The sequence below is a fragment of the Garra rufa genome, chromosome 10 (assembly GCF_049309525.1).
Source record: "Garra rufa chromosome 10, GarRuf1.0, whole genome shotgun sequence".
In the NCBI taxonomy this organism is placed as follows: domain Eukaryota; kingdom Metazoa; phylum Chordata; class Actinopteri; order Cypriniformes; family Cyprinidae; genus Garra; species Garra rufa.
This window is the reverse complement of record NC_133370.1, coordinates 20775935-20783383: the sequence shown is the minus strand read 5'-3', so window position 1 is coordinate 20783383 and position 7449 is coordinate 20775935.

Sequence of the window (7449 nt, the reverse complement as noted above, 5' to 3'; positions counted from 1 at the left end):
AATAGCTCCCCCAGGAGAGTTTCTGGATTTACCTTGTAAATATTTATAGATCTCATAAGGATGCATCTTTAATTGTTTAATACAACTAAATATTTTGTCTTTCAACTGTTAGGTTACATAATTTGATTGGTATGTTACGAATCTGAGAATTGTGATATTTCCACTTTTAGGGATGCATCAGTAATTATTTAATAAAATCATTTTTTTTTCTGAATGCATCTTATTAGAGCAGATGACATCTGTGATGGTTGCAGGAATAAAGTACATATACACATATGCACTCTTGCTTTTCTTGGGTGTTTATTCAAAACTTCAGAGTTATTAAAACAATTTAGAATGTAAACACACATAGGCTTCATGCTTAAAACACTTAAACACACTGTATTGAACTGATAAGGATCTGTTGAACTATGTTATATTGCACCACATTCTGCATGAACGTCTCCGGGCATTCTGGGTGTTAAGTTGAGAAGTCACAGGTCAGTTCTCACTTCGCTTCTTTACTTGACAGGGTCACATACCTGCAATGAGTTACTCAGAGGGAGATGTGCTGCTGTCAGTCACAGGCTTTATGGGTAGATTCTTTTTACTTTTTTAGGTTTGTAGGGCATGACATTGTGGAACAGTCAACTTTCAGCGAAAAATCCAACCTCAGATCAAGATTAGTACTGTTATTTGATTATATGAGACCATTGTAAGTCTCTTCTTTTTTTCTTCTGTTCTTCTTTTCTATCTCTTTTCCTTTTTCGTTTAGTCTGTTTTAGCTTTTTCTTTTTGTTTCACTTTTCTACAGTTTATTTTCCAGAAACTCAAATAGCTGAACCACTCATTTGACTCAGGCCCCCCTGAGACCTTGTGTTTATGAGTGTGTCTTGGTCTTACGTAAAAGGGCAGATGGGCCCAGCTGGACGATCGTTCTCTCTCAGTCTGTGCTCAGTAAGACAGATCCTTGGAGCAAACGGCAACGGCTGAAACACCTGGGCATTCCAGAGCACAGGGACAGGGATCACAGAGTGCAGCGGATAAAGACTTAACTAAACAATTCATTGATTTACCGGAAGGTAAACACAACATGACCTCATGTGTTAGCACAGAAGGGTCATGTTTTGGAAAATAACAAAAGTCTGATTTATAGAGCTACGGTCCTGATAATGTTGGACTGTAATATAGAGGTTTTCACAGGTCCATTTGGATCTGAAAGCCCAAGGTCCAACCCGAGCAGGTTCGGGTCCCAAAACTTCTACGAGTGAAAAACTAACAGAAGAAAATAAATGTTGTCAGGTCGGATTCGGATCTTGGTTTGGGTTTTTCTTTTAAAATAATGAATTTATGCTCATTGGGTTCAGGTAAGAAGTGATTTGAGTCCGAGTAGACCTCTACTATAGATGGATAGATGCAGAGAAGTATTAACTAGCATTTTGTTTTGAATATTTAAATTTGGGTTAATCTTTCAGGTGTTCTGATCTCAAGGCCAAGGGTCCCACCTGTTTTAGAGTCTACTCTAGATTTCCTCCTTTTTCTCCTCAGCATAACCTATCTAGGTACCCAGCTGCTGAACTTCACCCAATCTCAGGTCTAAAAGCAGACTTGACCTATGTGTCCACTGGTGCAGGTGAAAGCCCTTTAATACCACTCAAAATTCTAGAGATCTGCTACTATGGAGGAAACACCAGAAATAACAGGACACTTTCAATTGTTTTTGACAAATGCCACTGCCTTTTCCTGATAATTTACTGTCATCCAAGATTTTTATGTCTGTCTCTCTTCAGTTGAAATGAAATTAAGGTTTTTGAGGAAAACATTCCAGGATTTTTCTCCATATAGTAAACTTCAATGGGGATCAGTGGGTTGAAGGTCAAAATTGCAGTTTAAATGCAGTTTCAAGCAGATTTACAAGATCCCAGCCGAGGAATAAGGGTATTATCTAGTGAAACAATCTGCCATTTTCTAAAATAATATATAAATGTATATACTTTTAAAACACAAATGCTCATCTTGCAGTAGCTCTGCATCCACAACTTCACGCATTACTTACCCCCAATTTCCACCGGCTGCGTTACGGCTCCGGCACGGCAGCGGAGTCAATAGGTTTCCATTAAAGTCAATGAGTGTATTTCCACTGAATGCGGTACAGCTGCGTTCCGACTACGGCGATCCACAGCCCTCCGGAGCAGATACGCAGAGCTTCTATTTTTGCCGGATGCCGGAGCGCTCCGCAGCACTACATGGCAGAGTACGCAGGACAGGAAGTCGAGTGACAAAACAGAACAGCCAGAAACAAAATAAAAGATCCGATTAATTTTCAAAATAAAAAGAGAGATCGGTAGGTAATTCAGAAAAGAGTTCTATCCTATACTCCTCCGGATGGAAAACTGTTCCTGGTTTGGTAGTTCTGTTTTTAGAAACTACATATCGCGCGATCACACCAGAATTCGCGAGATTACATGGGGCCTCGTGACGTCAGCTGTCAGTCATGACCGCAGCCGTTCCGCAACAAATCCGGACCTGGTGGGTATTGACGGACGACGGAACACGGAGCCGTTCCGCAGCGGTTACGCATCTGGTGGAAATTGGGGGTTAGTCACGTTATAAAGGTCACGTGTGATGTAGGTGGAGATAATAATAAAAATAAATAAATGTGATTGATTGATACCGACCCAGTGTTTACAAAGCGAATGCGCAAAGAAAGTCAAACGCCCTTTACAAAAAAGGTAAAACAATGTTGTCTGACAATTTTGTAGTTTGAGGAGAAACTGGATGGAGTTTTTCACACCACCTACCTTTTTGAAGTACACAGACGAAGAACTAACCACGTCTGACCTTTCAAATGTGATTATGTAATGCGTGAAGTTGTAGACATGCATCACAGTGCTAGCGCAAGATGAACATTAGAAAATTACAGGCTATTTCGCTAGATACGACCTTTATTCGTTGGCTGGGATTGTGTCGAGCCCTTTGAAGCTGCAATGAACCGAAACTTGGACCTTCGACCTGTTGGCTCCCATTACAGTCCACTATACGGAGAAAAATCCTGGAATGTTTTCCTCAAAAACCTTAACTGACAAAAGACATGAACATCTTGGATGACATGGGGGCGAGTAAATTATCAGGGAATTTTAATTCAGAAATGAATCCTTAAGCCTTATGCCCGAGACACACCAAGCAGGCGGTCAGCCGTTGTGTTTTGGGTTGTTTTTGAGTGTCGGTCGGCTTTACTTTTTTCTGTGTGTTCCACACTGTTAGCTGTAGACGGATGGCACTAGCTGTTTTTTCGGCCAATTCTGTGTGTCGAAATGGCGGCGAAGCTGGTCAGCATTAAAGAGAACTGTGATTGGCTGTTCAGCTCAAGAAATGAGCGCTGTTTGCTTTGTATATCTATAATTGTAGCTCTTTTGGTTTCCCTGTTTGAATACCGAATAATAGACTACTGCCACCTGCTGTATGGGAGAGTCATGTTCTCTGATGCAAGGTCAGAGCGTACACGATAGTTGGCCGCCAGCTATAGTCTGTCCAGTGTGTTCTAGTGCAACTTTTTTTGCCCTGCAATGTGAGGCAACTCGAGGTGACACCACAGTTTGCCTTCCTCAAAACTGGTTCTTTAGTGTCGGTTTGGTGACCCTACCATCACAGTGTTTGGTTGCCGCACCACTAATTTGCATAGAGTTGAAAGTTTCTCAATCTTTAGACACTCTCACCACTTGTTCTGCTTTACTGTGAAGTAAACCCACAGTCCCCTGTGCAAGTCTTTCACTCAGCTCCTGTAGAGAATGAATTAAAAATGCCTCCTCAGCTTCGCTCACTCTGCTTCAGTAGACTTGTACAGTTAGACTGTATTCAGTTTCAGAAATAAGTTGTAGATGTCCATTTTCACCAGGGTTTTTGTGTTCTTGTTCAAGAAATGTTGCATTGTTTAATGCTTAACAAAATGAATATTTCATTTGGGCTGAAAGGCAAACTTTGAATTATTGTTCATTTTGCTGATGCACATGTGTCTGTGTGATCCTGCGGGGAGCAATAGCCAAGGGAGCTCAGACTCAGATGCTGCAGTGAGTCTAAATGTGTGCGTGTAGTGCCTTGTGTAACCTGAAGCAAACCTAAAACACCTTAAATAAACCATTACAGCTGACACTCATGCTGGCATTAAAATCATTTCAGCACAGTTATATAGCCAGCTCATAATCTTTTTATATTTAGACAGGCAGTGGTACTCCATCTAAAGTTTTTCTAAGTATTTTGAATTGTTACATATGCAATTATTAATACATTAAGTTTACAATTACAGCATTTAAACATAGTTGTCAACTAAGCATTTGTGAAGCAAAATTGCTCACTAGAATCATCAAGAGCAGTCTGCATTCATCCCTAGAGCTGCAGGGAAGATTGCAAGCATAGGCGCTGAATCTTCATGTCCCGCAGCGTGCTCACTGTGCGGATGGACCGCATGCTTAAATCAGATTGTGAGCTTGCCTTAGAGGTCAACATGAAGAGCATCTGATGAGAACAGATGGAGAGAGTAAACTTTAAATCAGGCCAACAAGACCAAATGTTTGTTTTGTGCACATGACTGTGATTTCGGTTTACATCAATGCTCTCCACTATGCTTTGACAGTACTCGCATGCAATTTAGGAGTTTCACAAATTCACACAAACTTTCTGGCATGTGACTAACTTCTTGCTTTCTTGTAGTTGAATTCTTGTAGTTGGCATTTTTATTAGCAGAGAGCTATAGAAAGTGGTAGGACTGGAGATGAATTGACAACCCAATCTCAAACTTGCATCACCATGGGAGCTCCATATGTTGGAAACATTTGCGGTTTCATTTCAGCCTGGCATTAACATTTTCACTTTTGTTTTAAGAATGGTTTTGAGTTGACTTGTGTCATTAACCTAAAGTTAACCTAAAAGTATTTTATAAGAATAATGTATGCATTTTGGATGATTTGGATAATAATGTAATGTATAAAAGTAGTTTTATTTTAAGCAAACTTGGGGAGGTCCAAATGATGATTTAAAAAAAGATGAAAACCAGTCACAGCACCTAAAATATACGCTGCCGGGGATCAGTAAGACTTGTAATTTATTTTAAAGAAGTCTCTTATGCTCATCAAGGCTGCATTTGTTTAATTAAAATACAGAAAAAAAATGGTACTATTGCAAAATGTTATTGCAATATAAAATACTGGTTTCTATTTTAATATACTTCAAAATATAACTTATTCCTGTGATGCAAAGCTGATTTTCATCAGCCAGTACTCCAGTCTTAGGTGTCACATGATCCTTCAGAAATCATTCTAATATGCTGATTTATTATTAGAATTATTAATATTGGCAACAGTTGTGCAGTCAAATTTTTTTTGGAACCTGTGATTCTTTTTTCAAGATTCTTTGATGAATAAAAAGTTAAAAACACAGCATTTATTAACAATATGAGTCTTTGCTATCACCTTTAGCAATTTAACACACAATGCTAAATAAAAGAATGAATTACTTTCAAAGAAAGAAAGAAAAATGACTGACCCCAAACTTTAAACAGTAGTGTATATTGTTTCAAAGGATTTCTGTTTTGTATAAATTCTGTACTTTTTAATATTTTATTCATTAAAGAATCCTGAAAAAAAGCATTACAGCTTCCGAAAAATATATTAAGTAGCACAACTGTTTCCAACATTGATAATAAATCAGCATATTAGAATGATTTCTGAAGGATCATGTGACACTGAACGGTGGTGTAGTAATGCTACAAAAGTTCAGGATTGCATCACAGGAATTAATTCTATTTTAATAATTTCTAATTTAAAAGAGAAAACCACTTTAAATTGCAATAGTATTATAGTTTTTTTTTTTCCAGTATTTCTTATCAAAAAAACTGCCTTGCTGAGCAGTAAAGACATGTAAAAAAACATAAATCTTACTGATCCCAAACTATTGAACGACAGAGTACTTTCTCATACAATAATAAATATTAATCTTGATTGAACACAGTTCATGAGCATGTTATGCATCCACTATCTTTCCTATTACTCGATTCAAATTTGTGACCCTTGACCACAAAACCAGTCATAATCATCTGAAAGCTGAATAAATAAGCTTTCAACTATTTGATACAAATAAAATATAAAATACAAAATCTGGAATCTGGAATCTGAGGTTGCAAAAAATCTAAATATTGAGAATACATTTAACAATTGTCTTTAAAGTTGTCCAAATGAAGTTCTTAGCAATCCATATTACTAATCAAAAATTAACCTTTGATACATTTACGGTAGGAAATTTACAAAATATCTTTATGTAACACAATCTTTACCTAATATCCTAATTATTTTTGGCATAAAAGAAAAAAGTGTAAATTTTGACCCACAAAATGTATTGTTGGCTATTGCTACAAATATACCTGTGCTACTTATGATTGTAATACTCTGTTTTGTGTGTGCTTACTGCAAACAAAATTTGTTTACTGCTCTCTGACTCATGATTGATCAACATTCTTATTTCATTTGTACGTATGTCTGTTTCAGAACGGAGCAGTTCCAGGAGAGCCAGTGAAGAAAGATGAAAACTCCAGAAGGGGAAACTGGGGCAACCAGATTGAGTTTGTCCTCACCAGTGTTGGATACGCAGTGGGGCTGGGAAACGTCTGGAGGTTTCCTTACCTTTGCTACAGGAATGGAGGAGGTGATTATTTTTGATTTTATTCTTCTTTTCCAAATATCTTGTCTTTCTTTCTTTGCCTTTCCTGCACGGTTCAGTTAGCATTTTATAATTTCTTCTTCATTAGACTGTAAGTCTGAAAGTCTATGGATGTCATTGAAAGTAAAACTGATGGTGATTAAGGTTTTGTTTTTGTAAGTCATACCACCAAGTCCTTTTCAAATTCTTTGCTCCCTTAAAAGGGTACTCATTTGGTATCAAGTCTCATAACACACCTCACTTAAAATAGACCGGGCTAGATTAAGCAAGGGTCTCTAGCAGCTGGTCCCAATGACCTGGCCCAGAAACCTCTGCCCCATGATCTCATATTCGCAGAGCTACCTCTAATTGGAAGCCATACCCTGAATTAGCCCAGAATTCAGATAAATAACTGAACTCCAGTCTCTTTAAACAATGATGGATTTTGGTCCTGTGAGGCCACGGGGCACCAGAATATTTTTATTTATTAAACCTAATTGAACTATTTGTATGCATATTATTATTCAAGCAATGTTCACCTGTCTGCTTCTTGATGTCAGGTTACCATGAGCCCCTTAGTTTGAGGCTCCTGGCACATCAACCTCATTGCCCTGGGCCATAATCCACCTTTGTCTTTAAAATACTCAAAGCATTGAATCATTCATTCCATTTCATAATGCGAAATATCAGCACATTCGGAATGCAGCTCGTCCATTCAAATTAGATTTGTTATGTAACGTCAGGTGTTACTTATTTGCGTAAGCATTCTTTGTCATTTTTAAC